Source organism: Perissodus microlepis, chromosome 14 (genome assembly GCF_051167445.1).
Source record: "Perissodus microlepis isolate ML-2025 ecotype Zambia chromosome 14, ASM5116744v1, whole genome shotgun sequence".
Lineage (NCBI taxonomy): Eukaryota > Metazoa > Chordata > Actinopteri > Cichliformes > Cichlidae > Perissodus > Perissodus microlepis.
In genome coordinates, this window is record NC_140474.1 from 4,613,563 (window position 1) to 4,630,296 (window position 16,734).

The window sequence follows — 16,734 nt, forward strand, 5'->3', positions numbered from 1 at the left end:
AAGATGTATTTCCCAACTTTTTCCTCAGAATTCTGGGATTAAAGACAAAACTCTGAAAAAAAGATGTCCCCACTTTTTTTTTTCTTTTTCCATTGGCCCTAATCTTCTTCCGTAACAATCGTCATTCCAATCTAATAAGAAAAAAAGCACCTTAAAAAGTTTGCTGATTTTGCCCCAAACTGTGATTTTAAATGCTTCTTAAAACCCAGTGGAAGTTACAGTTCTCCACTACATTTAAATTCAGGATTCCCTGAGTACCATGCTCCTCTGCTAAAAAGTCTGGTAGTATATTCTAAAATGAGTGGACAAAATGTTCTTATCTCTATTACTGTTAAGTCAGAGGCTGCATTAGAGTGTCAAAAGGTTGAAAATTAACTCAAATACTACAAAATAAATATACATTCCGTATAAAAACATCTTCAGACTAACACTGTGATGGATATGTTTCTTAAACCGATTTACATGTAGGTCCATAAATATTTGGACAGAGACAACTCTTTCTTTCTAATTATGGTTCTGTACATTACTACAATAAATTTTAAATGAAACAAATCAGATGCATTTGAAGTGCAGACTTTCAGTTTTAATTCAGTTGGTTTAACAAAAAGATTGCATAAAAATGTGATGAACTAATTTTTTTTTAACACTATTCCTTCATTTCAGGGGCTCAAAGTAATTGGACAAATTACATAACTGAAAATAAAATGTTCATTTCTAATACTTGGTTGAAAACCCTTTGCTGGCAATGACAGCCTGAAGTCTTGAACTCATGAACATCACCACATGCTGGGTTTCCTCCTTTTTAATGCTCTGCAGGCCTTTACTGCAGCGGCTTTCAGTTGCTGTTTGTTTGTGGGCCTTTCTGTTTGAAGTTGGGTTAAGATCAGGTGACTGATTTGACCATTCAAGAATATTCCACTTCTTTGCTTTAATAAACTCTTTGGCTGTATGGTTTGGGTCATTGTCCATCTGTATTATGAAACTCCGCCCAATCAATTTGACTGGATTTAGCCAGATTTGAGCAGACAGTAAGTCTCTGAGTTCATCCGGCTGTTTCTGTCCTGTGTCACATCATCAATAAATACTAGTGTCCCAGTGCCACTGGCAGCCATGCACGCCCAAACCATCACACTGCCTGTTGTATGCTTTGCATCATAAACTGTTCCACACCTTCTCCATGCACTTTTCTTGCCATCATTCTAGTAGAGGTTGATCTTGGTTTCATCTGTCCAAAATATGTTTTTCCAGAACTGTGCTGGCTTTTTTAGATGTTTTTTAACCTTTCTATTCTTGAGGCTTATCAGTGGTTTGCACCTTGCAGTGAAATCTCTGTATTTACTTTCATGCAGGCTCCTTCTTTACCTCCTGAAGAGTGCTGTTCACTTGGTTGACTGTTGTGAAAGGGATTCTCATCACCATGAAAATGATTCTGCGATCATCCACCACTGTTGTCTTGGACGTGCAGATCTTCTTGTGTTGCTGAGTTCACCAGTGCTTTCTTTCTTTCTCAGGATGTACCAAACTGTAGATTTTGACACTCCTTGTTGAGCTCGAAGAGTTTTCTTCTTCTTCGGCCATGTTCTCTTAATAATGCACACACTTGGTTGGTTGATTACTTTTCCCGTTTCTTTTATTGTTAGCAACACAGGAGGGAAAACCATACATTACTTCAGCAGTTCGCGCTTCGGAACACAAGGAACAGGAAGTGAAGTAATCTATAATCACCAAAATAAAATCCTTTTCAAAATAAAATGACAATCAGAAAACGTCTTTCACAACATAAGATAAATTAATATATTTACTCATGAGAACACGAATCTAACACTCCTAGTACTGTAGAAATTTCTCGGATTTTTATTTTTTCGCAGCTTAAGGATAGCTTGTTTCACCTGCACGGAGAGTTCCTTTGACCGCTTTTCGTCTGTTCACAGAAAAATCTTTCAAATGCAAGCACCAAACCTGAAATTCCAAGCAAGCTCCAGGCCTTTTTTTTTTTTTTGCTTAATTGACACTGTCATAACTAAAGAATTGCCCAAACCTGCCCATAAAATAGCCTTTGACTCAATTGTCCAATTACTTTTGGTCCCTTTAAAAAGAGGGTAGCACATGTTAAGGAGCTGAAACTTCTAAACCCTTCATCCAATTTGTACAGTGGCCCCTAGAGACAAAGCACGTACAAACTCCAAAGTACGTACAAATTCCGAAGCACGTACAAAACTCCAAAACACTTACTAACTCCAAAACACATGCAAACTCCAAAACACGAACAAACTCTAAAACACTAACTCCAAAACACATGCAAACTCCAAAACATTTACAAACTCCGACGCGCATACAAACTGCAAAGCACGTACAAATTCCAAAGCACGTACAAGCTCCGAAGCACGCGCAAACTCCAAAACACAACGGAAGTGCTCCAGGATGCTAGGGGCAGTGTTGAGCTCGATTTGCAAAATAAACAGCAAGTTTGTTGCAAACACATGGAGTTGGATACTGGCAGAAAACACGTGCACAGATAGAACAACCACACTAATATATATTCAAATAATTTAAAAAAAAAGTTCATTTACCTGTTACTACCACACACCAAATCCGGTCGTTGGTACTTCCTGGCTTGTGTAGCCACTAGGTGACAAAAGCTCAACACTGCCCCTAGCGTCCTGGAGCTCTTCCGTTGTGTTTTGGAGTTTGAGCGTGCTTCGGAGCTTGTACGTGCTTTGGAATTTGTATGCACTTCGGAGTTTGTAAGTGTTTTGTGAGTTTGTAAGTGTTTTTGAGTTTGTAAGTGTCATGTTCGGAGGCAATAAGACGCAGGGTTCTCAAGCACGAACCGCTTTTTATTGAATTGTAGCAGCAGTGTACGTGGCTACATCAATTTCTGGAAAACACATATACACCAGTATTCTAGCGACCTCTAGTGGCTGCCCCCATGGTAGCCTTACTAGGACAACATAAACAGATTTCACAACATCTCCCCCTTTAACAAAAGTACCTTAAACATAAAACAGTGTTGTCAGAACGCAGGACATCACGGGGGTAGACTACCCTCAGTCCTGATAAGGGATTATTCTGCCCTTAGAACATAGAAAGGAGATAGTCCTCAGTCTCTGAATCTGAGAGGTACCTTAATTTCCCGCCCCCTGGAAGTCACTCTCACAGGTGTGGTAGGGCGGAGAGGAGACCCCGGGACAGGGATTGGCAATGCCTGCCTTACTGGTGGTTCTTGGGAAGCAGCCGCCCCTTTAGTTGGAGTAGTCGGTGTAGCTGGAACAGTGCTCTGCTGCTGCTCCTCAGGATCAGCGGTGCCTGGGACAGGCTGAAGGTGTCGTCTGTTGCGGCGAGTCACGTTCCCATTCGCCATCTCCACCCAGTAGGATCTCAGCTCCTTAGACTTACTGATGACCTTGGCTGGAGTTGTCCACCCCTTTTCCCCGTCAAGCTTCACTACAACATCCTGGCCTGGGAGAAGCTCAGGAAGTGGACGAGCTGAATGTCTGCGGTTGTAGAAGAATCTGTAAGAGTCCTTAGCAGCAGCATCTCTTTGGCACACCGTGTCCCTATTGACTGGACTGGGCAGCAATGTCTTTTCGAGTACTGGGACGGTGGTGCGGATTTGACGTCCTGTCATAAGTTGAGCTGGGCTTGCACCGGTTGCTGCAATTGGTGTAGAGCGGTAACTCATTAAGGCTAAGCAGGGGTCAGGCTGTTTGAGAATGTACTTGGCCGTTTGGACAGCTCTTTCAGCAGCTCCATTTGACTGGGGGTAATGAGGGCTCGACGTAGTGTGGGTGAAGCCATAACTCAGTTTGAAGTCTTGGAACTCTGATGATGTGAACTGCGTCCCATTATCACTGACCAGTTCTAACGGGATGCCCCATCTAACGAACATGTGTTTAAGCTTGTTAATGACCTGTCTGCTGGTTGTTGTAGTGAGGGAAGCAATCTCAACGTCTCTTGAAAAATAGTCAACAACGACAAGAAAGTTCTTACCCTCAAGCTCGCAAAGATCAGCTGCAATCTTTTGCCAGGGGCCATTGATTGATTGATTGATTGATTGGTAATTTATTTCAACATGTGAACAATATACAAGTACATTTAGAAAAGAAAATAAGAGAGAAAAAAAATACTATACAAATTACATACAAAAAAACATTCTGATTAATTTACATGTTGAAAGGGAGTGGGAAGAAGTATACACTTATTTAATCCCACCCCTTTGCCATAAATTATCAGTTAATATTTAGTCAGCTTCCTTACTGATATAATTTGTAATAAAAATAGTGAACAGCTTTCTGATATACTATATACTATAATATCACATCATGAGTTTTTTGTTTGTTTGTTTGTTTTTAAATAGAGACATTCACTTAATTTAAATATTTTCCTTTTCTTTATAGTTCGAGAAGATCATATTTTTATAACTCTTTTTGAACAGTTTTATGTTTGGACATTGCTTTAATTCCATATTCAGACTGTTCCATAGTTTCACTCCATGAACAGAAACACAAAAGCCTTTTCTTGTAGTACGTACCTTCATTGTTTTGAAGTTACAAAAACCCCTTAAATTATAACTTCCTTCTTTCAAAAAAAACATACTCTGAATATTACCTGGCAGTTCTTTATTTTTTGCTTTGAATAGAATTTGTGCTGTTTGGAATTTCACTATATCGTCAATTTTCAATATTTCAGACTGCAAAAATAGTGAGTTTGTATGTTCCCTATAACCTGCATTGTGGATGATTCGAATTGCTTTTTTTTGAAGAGTAAAAAGTGAATGTAATGTGGTTTTATAGTTATTGCCCCAGACCTCTGCACAATAGCTTAAGTATGGTGAAACCAGTGTACAGTATAGAATATGAAGTGATGTTCTGTCGAATACCTGTTTTGCCTTGTTTAGTACTGCAATGCTTCGTGATACTTTGGAATGAATATATCTTACGTGAGCTCTCCAGTTAAGTTTTTCATCTATTATTACCCCCAGAAATTTATTTTCACTGACTCTTTCAATATCAACACCATTTATTTGAATCTTTGCATTTGTATTTAAACTACTATTTCCAAATAACATCAGTTTAGATTTATTCAAATTTAATGATAATTTATTTTTATCAAGCCAGAACTTCACTTTACTTATTTCATTAGTCATATCCTCCAATAAATTCTGCAGACCATCACCAGAGCAAAAAATGTTTGTATCGTCAGCAAAGAGAACCATTTTTAATACTTTGGACACTTTACAGATGTCGTTAATGTACAAGTTGAAGAATTTTGGGCAGAGGAGTAGTCACGAGAGGTTCCCGTCACTGTGTAGGCTTGTGCTCTCTGCAAAAGTTGCATGACCTCACCTTATGTGTTATTTGAAGTCCAATGTTGGGCCACCACATGGTTGATCTTGCGCGCTCTCTACATTTAGTTAGTCCTTGGTGGCCTTCATGTAATTGGTCAAGGACACTGAGTCTGAGTGCTGTGGGAATTACGATGCGATCGTGGTAGAGCACTAGACCATCTGATTCTGAAAGGTGGCTTCTGGTTGCATAAAAGCCTTGCAGTGGTGAGCTCTTTGCCATTCTCCGAGGCCACCCTTGTCTGATGAAGATGATTGCTTTTTGAAGCTCTGGGTCCCTCTGTGTAGCTCTACGAATTTCCTCCAACTTTTGTGACTTGATAGGTTTGCTTGTCACTACGTTGCTCACATATGCCTTGACCTGGCTGTCTGTCTCGGACGGGTAGCATCCGTGCAGTGGATGTCTGGAGAGTGCGTCCGCCACCACTAACTGTTTACCGGGAACATGCTCAGCAGTGACATTGAATCGCATCAGTCGCATCAGCAGTCTCTGACATCTCAGTGGCGTTTTATCAAGGTCGTATGAGTTGATCAAAGGCACCAAGGGCTTATGGTCAGTTTGTAGACGTACATGACCCATGCCTTGGATGTAGCGGGTAAAACGTTCGCAGGCCCAGACAGATGCTAAACACTCTTTTTCGATCTGCGAATATCTTTTCTCTGCGTCTGTGAGCGTGCGAGAACAAAAAGCAACGGGCCGTAACTCCCCATCATTGTCCTGTAACAGTGCAGCACCCAGGCCATAGCTGCTGGCGTCCGCACTGACAACTGTTGATCGGCCTGCATCATAATAACAAAGTGCTGGTGCAGCCATGAGCATTGCTTTTGCTTTGTTGAATGCTTGCTCCTGAGGCTCGCCCCACACCCATACAGTCTCTTTTTTGAGTAGATTGGAGAGGGGGTGCAGCACCGTGGACAGGCCTGGCAGGAATTTTCCAACATAGTTTATTAATCCGAGTACCTGCCTGAGTTGTTCTACATTGGTGGGGCTGGGCATCCTGGCAATAGCCTCCACCTTGCCATCATCAGGTTTCACACCATCCGCACTGATGATGTGACCGAAGAACTGTAGTTCATTCTTTCCAAAGTGGCACTTGGACCTGTTGAGCTCAAGTCCTGATGCTTTGATTGTCTGTAATACTGCATCTAAGCGTTGGTCATGCTCCTCTTTGTTAGCCCCGAAAACCAATATGTCGTCCATCACGACGACAGTCCCCTCTAGGCCCTTGAGCAAGGTGCTCATGAGCCGCTGGAAGATCTCGGGTGCTGAAGTTATGCCAAATGGCAGGCGTCTGAAGCAAAACCTGCCCATGGGAGTTATGAACGTGGTTAGTTTTTGGCAGCTGGGATCCAGTGGTATTTGCCAGAACCCACTGGAGGCATCCAAAGTGGAGAAAACTTTAGCCCCTGCTAACTTAGGAGTTATGTCATCCAATGTGGGCAAGATGTACCGTTCACGCTTTACTCCCTTATTCAGATGTTTTAAGTCCACACACACCCTGACCTCATCCTTGTTGCGCTTTGGAGCAGGCACCATTGGTGCACACCAGTCTGTTGGCTCGGTGACTTCCTCAATGATGCCAAGTTTGAGCATGCGCTTTATTTCCTTTTCCACTTTTGGGAGGAGAGGAAAAGGCACCCGGCGTGGGGTGGTTACACTGTACGGCACTGCATCTTCAGTCAGCTCGATTTTTACAGGTTCACAGTTCAGCAGGCCAATTTCTCAGAACACGTCCTCTGTTAAGTCACTACTGATTTTGTTAACTCTAGCGACTAGTCCCATGCGCTTTGCCACTGTCTTCCCCAGTAGGTTACTTGCATATTGCCCTTTTATAACTGTAATCCAGTACTGGTACTTTTGGCCTTTGTACACTGTAGTAGCAAGGAATTTACCCATGCACTTGACTTTTCCACCAGGGCTGTACACAGTTGGCTTACACTGGATAAGTTTGGGTCTCTGCTGTAGCTTATTAAGGGTCGTTTCTGTCATAACAGTGGTGTCTGCGCCTGTATCAATTTTGAAATCAACTGGACTGCCATTTACCAGTAGCTCAATGTCCCAGTCGGCATCTGAGCCTGACTCCTCAATGACTGTTGTTTTTGGCTCAGTTACTGCTCCCAGGAAAAGCTCCCCTATGAAGAATGAATCCTCATCTGAGTCCTCTACAGCCTCAGCCCTGACCTCTTTTAGCATTTTGGTTTTGCATACAACTTCAAAGTGTCCCAACTTATTGCACTTTCTGCATCTTTTATTGCGGGCTGGGCAGTTTTCTCTTTTGTCATGCACCCTGTTGCATCTTTGGCATTTTGGTTTACTCTCACCATGTTGTTGCTCACGTACCTGATGAGGTTGGTAGTAACTCCTTCTCATGCTGTTATAATGCCTCTGTTTCACCTCATTCACCGTGCTTTCCACTCGGTCTGCACTTTGCTGTTTGACTTGTTCACTCTGGCGTGCTAGTTGAATGGCTCTATCCAAAGTTAAGTCCGCCTCGAGCTGGAGTTTTTGTGAAACATCTTTGTCAATTAATCCAATGACGATACGATCCCGGATCTGCTCGTCTTTACTGCCGCCGAACTCGCAGTGCTGCGCGAGCTCGTACAGGCTCCGCACGAAAGCCTCGACCGTCTCCCCGGCCCTCTGGCTCCATTTGTGAAAACAGGCGCGGTCGTGGATAACGTTTCTCTTTGGGACAAAGTGCTCATCGAACTTTTGTATAACCAGATCATACTCAAACTGCGGACTTGGCCTGGCCTCCGTAGCAGCAGGAAACACAAATGAGCCATGTATTGGTTCGGCATCTCTCCCCATGGAGTAAAGAAGCGAGTTCACCTGCACTTCGCCGCTCTCCATCCCTAGCTTGGATGCCACTCGAAAACGGGAGAATCTCTGCCGCCATATCGGCCACTCTGCCGGCTGTGTAAAGTCGAACGGCTCCGGAGGTCCAAATTTAGCCATTTCTTCGTGTAACTCGGCGTGAAGTCCTCAATTCTGACACCATGTCATGTTTGGAGGCAATAAGACGCAGGGTTCTCAAGCACGAACCGCTTTTTATTGAATTGTAGCAGCAGTGTACGTGGCTACATCAATTTATGGAAAAAACATATACACCAGCATTCTAGCGACCTCTAGTGGCTGCCCCCATGGTAGCCTTACTAGGACAACATAAACAGATTTCACAACAGTAAGTGTTTTGGAATTTGTAAGTGTTTTGGAGTTTTGTTCGTGTTTTGCAGTTTGTACGTGCTTTGTCTCTAGAGGCCACCATAAATTCGAATGTGGATACCCTCAAAAGAAAGCTGAGTCTACACATTATGTCCATGTCCAATATATAACTATAATTGGAATTTGTTTACGTAAACATAAATGTAAAACAACAAAACTTTTGTCAGTGTTCAAATACATATGGGCCTAACTGTAAGCTCATGCTGATTTGCACGTCTGTTGCTCGTAAAAATATTTCCTCACACTGCAGTGCATCACAATTTGAAGGAATGAAGTAGGTCAAACGCTGAAGCTACTATGTAAAAGTATAAAAATGTCTATTTGCTGTTTTTTTGTGCCTGCTTCAACCGCTTCAGTTCTCTTGTGTAATGGTAAACACCTTAGACACAGTTTAATGACAGTTGTGTGTAGCAACAAGCCTTGAATGTCTGTGGTGATTTTGTGTGTCTCTGTTTTACATTAGAGGAGATGCTGTGGTGGTAAATCTACCACACGAGGCAGGAGCGCGCTAACTCCCTGCTGACAACAGAGCAGAAGACATTGCCAAACACGAGGAAATGTCAGACTACAGTTGTTATTACATAACCACAGCCTGGCCTGATCCGAATTCCAGTTTCCAAAGTTTAATTTGAGGGAGGAAAACATTCAAACAGAGCACAGATTTTCCAGTTGAGAGCTAGTTTATTCCGTTAAAGAAGAAACCTGAGTATTGAGTCTTTTAATCCTTAATGATCTTTAGAAGCCTGCACATAAAACAGAATATCTTTGGGAAACGGGAAGTTGGACCCCTTGAGACAATTTTCAGTTTAATGCAGGATATTGTTTGAAACATATTTTGGTGTTTTTTTTAATAACACAGACTGCCAGGTCTGAACAGTGAAGTTGGTGCAGAATATCTTAAAACTGCATTGTCTGTGAAGGTTCTCAGTCATCCAGGTCATTGTAGTCTAAGGAGCTTGGAAAGAAAAGTGTCTGGAAATCTTTAAGTTTCTTGAAGATGTTTCACTTCTCATCTGTGAAGCTTATTCAGTTCTAAGGTCAATTGGTGGAGAGTCCCAGATTTTTCAGTCCTATTAGAGTGTCCACAGGAGGGTCATGGACTATGGCGTTATTTTTGTGCCACTATTCTGAGTGCATGTAAAAAAAATTTTGCAGGTGCAAGTGTTGCATTTTGAGGAGAAGTTTTGAGCGAAGAAAAGCTAAATTTGAGTGAACAAAATTCATTGCTGCATGCAAAAACTGTATTTCAGTGTTTGCTATTATCCACACACAATAGCAGCCCCTCTCGCTCAGTTTTTGCATTTGCGCTCGTTCACAATGTGTTGCTCGCGCTCTCAACATTTCTGCCCGTGCGCGTTCAACTCTTTCTCTACACCGTTATATTTGTGCCACAAAACCAGCCAATCACAGACTTGGATGCAAAAAAATCTGATTGTCTGTTTTGGTCTCCAGTCAGCTCGAAATGACGAAATGCAATATCCCAGAATCCATTTTGTCCTAAACTCAAACAAGGCAGTGGCGGAGGAACACAGAGTGGCGGAGTTTGAAATATTACTCTTTCTGGGTCACAAAATAAACTTTTACGATATTTTCATGCGAGAATGGTGCTGTGTAAACTTCAAATACCTGCTCGATTTATTATATATTTGCAAAAGTGCTCTAATGTTTTCGGAGATGCCTGTTACCCACCAGCTGACCGCATAGCTGGACTGGCCATTAGGCATACCGGGCATTTGCCCGGAGGACTGATGGTGATTTTTCATTTTTATGTTTGTTTGTTTGTTTGTTTTTGTAACGGTATAAACAATGAAAGGTGGTGGATTAGCCAATTGGTCATGATCAACTCTGGGCTGGACCAATTATAATACAGCCGTATTGAGGGGAAAAGGAACGCGATTCGTCCCGATTCAGCTAGAATGAAAAAAAGACACAAAGCTGGAGTTATTCTGTGTTTTTGCTGCACAACTGCCTGTTCTTCACACTGACTTCTGGCTGATTCTGCCTGAAACTAATACTGACCATAATTTACAAAACTGACATACAGTGGAACCCTAACTTACGAAATTAATTCGTTCCCGAAGTCGAAAATTTTCGGAAGTCGAAGCACCCATCGCTCCTTTTGAGTGAACGACAGGCTATAGGCTAATTGCTAACTGCAACAACAATACGTCGTTCAAGTGGAACAGCGAAGCGCAAGTACGAAAGCCAAGGGGGTTGTCATATGATTCGGAAGGCATTGTGGGCATTGTAGGCCTTCTGGGCTCAGCCAATCAGATACTGGCTGAGCCCAGAAGGCCTACAGTATACCGGGCATTTTGCCGTAACATGGGCAGAAATATTGCCATTAAGTGCCTTCGTAACTTGAATTTTTCGTTAAATGGGGTATTCGTAAGTCGGGGTTCCACTGTATTTTAAAATGACTAGCCCTTCAAATCATAATGTGTTTACTGAGGTAACAAAACAAGTGATTCAATGGCTATCTTCCCACAGACCTAGATAACTGGAATGCTTTTTGGCAGTGAGAGAAGTTGTGCCCTGGTGGTCATTAAAATAATGCAGGTTTAAGAGATGCTTGAGACCCAGAAGCTAAGTCCATTTTTTATATCAAATAGGCACTGTAGAGTCTGTGGGCCACGTCCGGCCTTTTGGTTGTCCCTGGCGTAAACGTAAGGAAGTATACATCATTTCAGCCACCAAACAGTCTTTGATAAACTTCCCATCACACAATGTTTTGTGCACTTTTGTGGGGAAACGCTTGATGTGTAAAGCCCAGTAAAAGGTCCTTGCTGCTTTTGCAGATTTGCTAGCAAACATTCACATGTTTGTTTCAGATGTCAATCAACACAAACCTTTATTTTGAAAGCGATTGCCAGTTTTAAAAATTTCTTTATTTACTTGTGTGGAAGCTAAATAAACATCACAGTAAATATGTTGGAAAAGACAGTTATAAGGGATAGGGGTTTACTAGCCCCAAAAGATATCAGCGCAATTTTGAACACAGCCTAATCTGTGGAGAGCAGATTGGATAGAATCACCTTGCAGGACTAAACACACAGGGAAATACAAGAACTTGACTGACGCAGACTGGAAACAGACACCTGAACCTTTGCTAGCAAAGCTGCGAAAGCAACAAGAACTTTTATTTTACCAAGTTTTACACATTCAGGGATCGAGGAGTGATGACAGCTTTGTGATGTCCCACAAAATCTCGAAAAAACAAAAACTGTGGGCCAGTCTTTGATGAAGAGTATATCAGAGTGTTTGGTGAACTCTGCATCACAAATATGCCCCGAGAGTCAAGCATCAAGGATGTCTGGAAAGGAAATCTGGAACTTAAGTTGAAAAATGAAGTCAACATTTTTTTACTTTTTCTCACTGACAGTCACTGACAGTTTGTTGCACTTTTGCGGGAGCAGGAGACTGAACATGGTGACATAGGCTACCACACAGCCATCAGATACTTCAGCCTGGGCAAAGTGCTAAAAAGTCTTTGGGACCCGAGAGCAGAGATTTGAGAGTTTTGTCAGAAGAAAGGCAAAAACATTCCAAACCTCAGAGATGCAGAACAAAAGGCTGATCTTGAATTTGCTGTCGATGTGACAGTTCTTCACATCAACAGCAACATTCAGTTCTTCTACCTCAGACACTGAACCTGACTTTAATGCACCTGTTCAAACCTATCAGTTTCTCATGTTGCCCTCTGGGAAAATGATTTTGCTCTCGCCTATTTTATATTGTCTATGGGAAAAACTAAAATTTTATTCCTGAGTGTGTTTACTCCTTTGTGCTGCAAGTGAGGAGCTGAAAGCCCAACAGCAGCAGGCTGTTGTAAACTGGGCAGCTCCCAGGTGTGAATGTGAGTAGTGAATGTATGAATGTAAAGGAGGAACTCTCTCTCTCTCTCTCACACTCACACACACACACACACACACACACACACACACACACACACACACACACACACACACACACAGGTATCAGCACAAAGAGCCACTGGGGTCCCTTCACTCTGATTATGTAACGCCTATGCAGAGTGTTGCCATGGCGACTTGATGTACCTTTAATCATAATGCATTGAATCTGGTCAACAAGGCATGGGTCGCCACGGTAACAGAGTCATTACAACACTGGCATGCACAAAGGAGACACCAACCGCCCGCCCGCCCACACACACACAGACACACACACAGGGGAAACAGTTTTATTAGAGAGCATGTGTGATAATGCTGAGTAAAAAGCTTAAAAGTAAAAGTTCGCATCCATCAGTGACCTTCCACATTACTGCATCCCAGCCTGTGATGTTCAAAGAGTTCAGTCGCTGCTCGAGAGATCGAGGACTCAACAACCCCGTGCAGACTATTGTCAGATATCATTAAGAAGTTTCCACAAAGAAAGGTTAGCTGTTCAATCACAATGTTTTAGATAATTTTTTTGTTAAATCCAACAATGAAAAACCATATCACAATCTGGAGTAGGCTCCACCACCTGTGTAACCCTAGCTTGGACAAGTGGGTGGATGTTTTCTTATCCTTGTGTCTGATTAAGTACACCTGCTCTTTATTGTCCTTCCCCGAGTCTCTGTCAGGTTGCATGCTCGATGTTTTCTCGTGGCTCTTTGTGCTTCTTGATTTCTCTTATTTGCCCTTTTCAGATGTTTTTCCTGCCATCATCGTGTGCCACCTTTTGTATGCATACTTGTTTTTCTTTTCCAAGTTTTTTAGTTTCAAAGTAATTAAAATGCTACTACAATGCCCTGAATACCTGTCAGCTTCACTTTTAATCAGTTGTTTTGGTTACAAGCACACATTTCACTTCTTTCATCTCACCACACTGATGTCAAATAAAAGCATTTTATTGTCTGCACATTCTGGGTTTCAGCTGGATTTTCAGCAACTCATTCTTCAAGGTTGTGCAACTAGAGCAACTTTTTTCTAAGCACAGCAGTCAACACATGACAGGTGTTTAATTATACTTATGCAAGATCCTGTTCCACTTTTAATGTTACTGACTATTTGACTGACTGAAATTACATAATTGTGAATAATTTATACATTTATAACAACTCTACAGGGGGTCTCCTTTTTTATACCTCACCTATTTGAATTTATTGAGACTTAAAGTTCAGGCTGCACCTGCAATGACTGACTGGTGTGTTGCCATTAGCTCCCTGCTAGACTTCATCTCAGCTAATCTGAGTCAGTGAACAATGCTGTTGGTGCCTTTTGTAGGATTTTGTATTTAATCTGACCAGTAATATGTTTTTCTGTGTGGTAGCCTCTCCAAGGAGTTTGTCCTTAATTTTTGATGACTGAAGTTCTTGTATTTTATTACTCTGCAGCACCTAGCAGGTATCTGTATCTGTGTGATGCCCCTGGACAGTTTATAAATGCAGTTTGTTAATTAAGCTTGCTAGCTCCACTTTCAATGCAACACTCTACCCTTTTGTCCAGATATGGTCACTTCTGTCTCAAAAACACAAGGCTGCTGAGGTCTCCTACACTATGTTGCCAAAAATATTTGCTTATCTGCCTTCACACTCATATGAACTTAAGTGACAACCCATTGTTAGTCCATAGGGTTTAATAGGACTCTTAAAAGCATCAACTCTTCTGGGTTAAGAACTGTTTATGGGAATTTTTGACTGTTCTTCCAGAAGCATATTTGTGAGGTCAGACACTGATGTGGGATGAGAAAGCCTTGCTCATAGTGTCCACTCTAATTCATCCCAAAGGGGTTTTTATCAGGTTGAGGTGAGGATTCTGTGCAGGCCAGTCAAGTCTTGCTCATCCATGTCTTTATGAACCTTGATTTGTTCACTGGTGCACAGTCATGTTGGAACAGGGTCCATCCACAAACTGATCCCATAAAGTTTGGAGGATGTAGTTGTCCAAAATGTCTCTCCCCCAACTTTACTCTTGGCATAGTGCAGTCAGACAATTACTGTTCTCCTGACAACGCCAAGCCCAGGCTCGTCCATCAGATTCCCAGACAGAGAAGTGCAATTCATCATCCAGAGAACACGTCTCCACTGGTTTAGAGTCCAGTGGCAGTGTGCCATAGACCACTGCAGCCAACGCTTGGCAGGCTTGGATGCAGCTGCTCAGCCATGAAAACCCACCACATAAAGATTTTGAAGGTTTGGATTTCCTTAGTGATTGAAAGCTGGTGACCTCTGCACTATCCTCAGCATCCACTGAGTGATTTTGTGTGGCCTACACTTCGTGGCTGAGTTGCTGTCAATTGCTTTCATTTTGTTATAAAACCACTAACAGCTGACTGTGCAATGTTTAGTAGCGAGGAAATTTCACGAACGGACCTGATGCACAGGTGACTTCCTGTCACGGTACCATGCTGGAATTCACTGAGCTCCTGCATGAGTAGGTGCTTGATTTGATACACCTGTGGCCACGGAAGTGATCCGAACACCTGAATTCAATGATGTGGACACGTGAGTGAACATTTTTGGTGATATAGTGTATATGTGCTTGGTTTCTACTGATGCTCAAGCCAAATTTTGGTAGGACATACATTAAAAGTATTTTTAAGGTGTTATAAATGGGTTTCTGTAGCATTGCTAAAGAAATTTGGTTTTTAAAACAACAAAAGATTCCTTTGAGATCATTTTATAAACCAATGGCCTCCATCTGCAGCTGCTGCCAGAGTCACGTTAGACATTCAGCTGATGCTCCTGTTCATAGTGGATTACAGTGCGATTCAAATCATAATCCACTCCCTCTCGACCTGCCATTCAGATAAAACTAAACTTCACTGTGCACACAGAAGAAGAAAGACGAGGTGGGCTGAAAACTATTCAGCTCTCACACCTCCTCACTCCTGTCTTCTTTAATCCTCAGGTGAAAATGAAAAATAAAATCTCTTTTTATCTCAGTGTTTATTATTCCCTGCACACTCCATGTCTTCTTTTCTGGTAAATTTACTTTTCCTCCCTCAGTATCATGCAGAGTGCTTGAGAAGCCCATTAGGATCCCTGCAAGCCACATGTGGAGCATTAAACAGAGACGTATATATTCTGGTGCAACAGCACTCTGCGCTCTGCTGCAAACACTTTTCCTCAGAAAAGGACAAAAAAAGGACCAAATTAAATCATGTAACAGGCTGTGAGATTATTTAAGCTTCAATTTGAATTATTTTGCCATGAGAAGGAATCATCCAGGAAAACTAATAAAGATGACTGTACAGTTACAAAACTGCATATTTTAAACTGAGTGACTTCAGAACATTTATGTAGAAGAACAACGGTGACACAGGTAAGGTCTGACATACGCACAAGTTTGCATATTTTTTTGTCTTTACAAATTCACACTCAGTGAGTTTGAATGGGAGATTTTCAAGAAAGCTCCAAACCACAGGATAAGTCACACACACACACACACACACACACACACACACACGTACAGCTGTCCTCAGAAAGAGCAACTTACAGATGCATCGTGTGACGGGTTCAGGAGACGTCAGAATAACATAATGAGTTGAACTCAAGTAAGTCTTCAGAAACTGCGTGCAAAAAAGAAAATCCTCTGGAGGGATGGAAGCATGCGTGTGTGTGTGTGTGTGTGTGTGTGTGTGTGTGTGTGTGTGAACCAGCACTCCTCTGCAGTGATCTTCCTCTGCAGTGGAGGCTGTTATGTAACAAATAAAAGGGAGGGAGGGAGGTCTCGACTGCAATACCGAGGAACTCAGTGAGCGCGCACACACACACACACACACACACACATATACACACACACACACACACACACACAGATTAAACCCATCATCACATACACACTCGCTCAGTCAGGCATCTTTCTGAATGCCTCGGTGCTTCTTTACGTCATGCACACACACCCACTCAACCCCATCCACACACACACGTTTTCATATCTTAATGAGGACATCTCATTGCTCTCCCTAGCAACTTACCCCAACCCCTACCATCAAAAATGAATGCCTAATCCTAACCCTCAGCCTAAACCTAACCCTCAGCCTAAACCTAACCCTCAGCCTAATCCTAACCCTCAGCCTAAACCTAACCCTCAGCCTAAACCTGACCACAGCCTAACTGAAACCACATTTTGAGTCTCAAGGATACCTTCAAACTTGCGGGGACGGGAACTTTGTCCCCATAAGTGACTGTTGGTCCCCACAAGTATAGTAGCATACC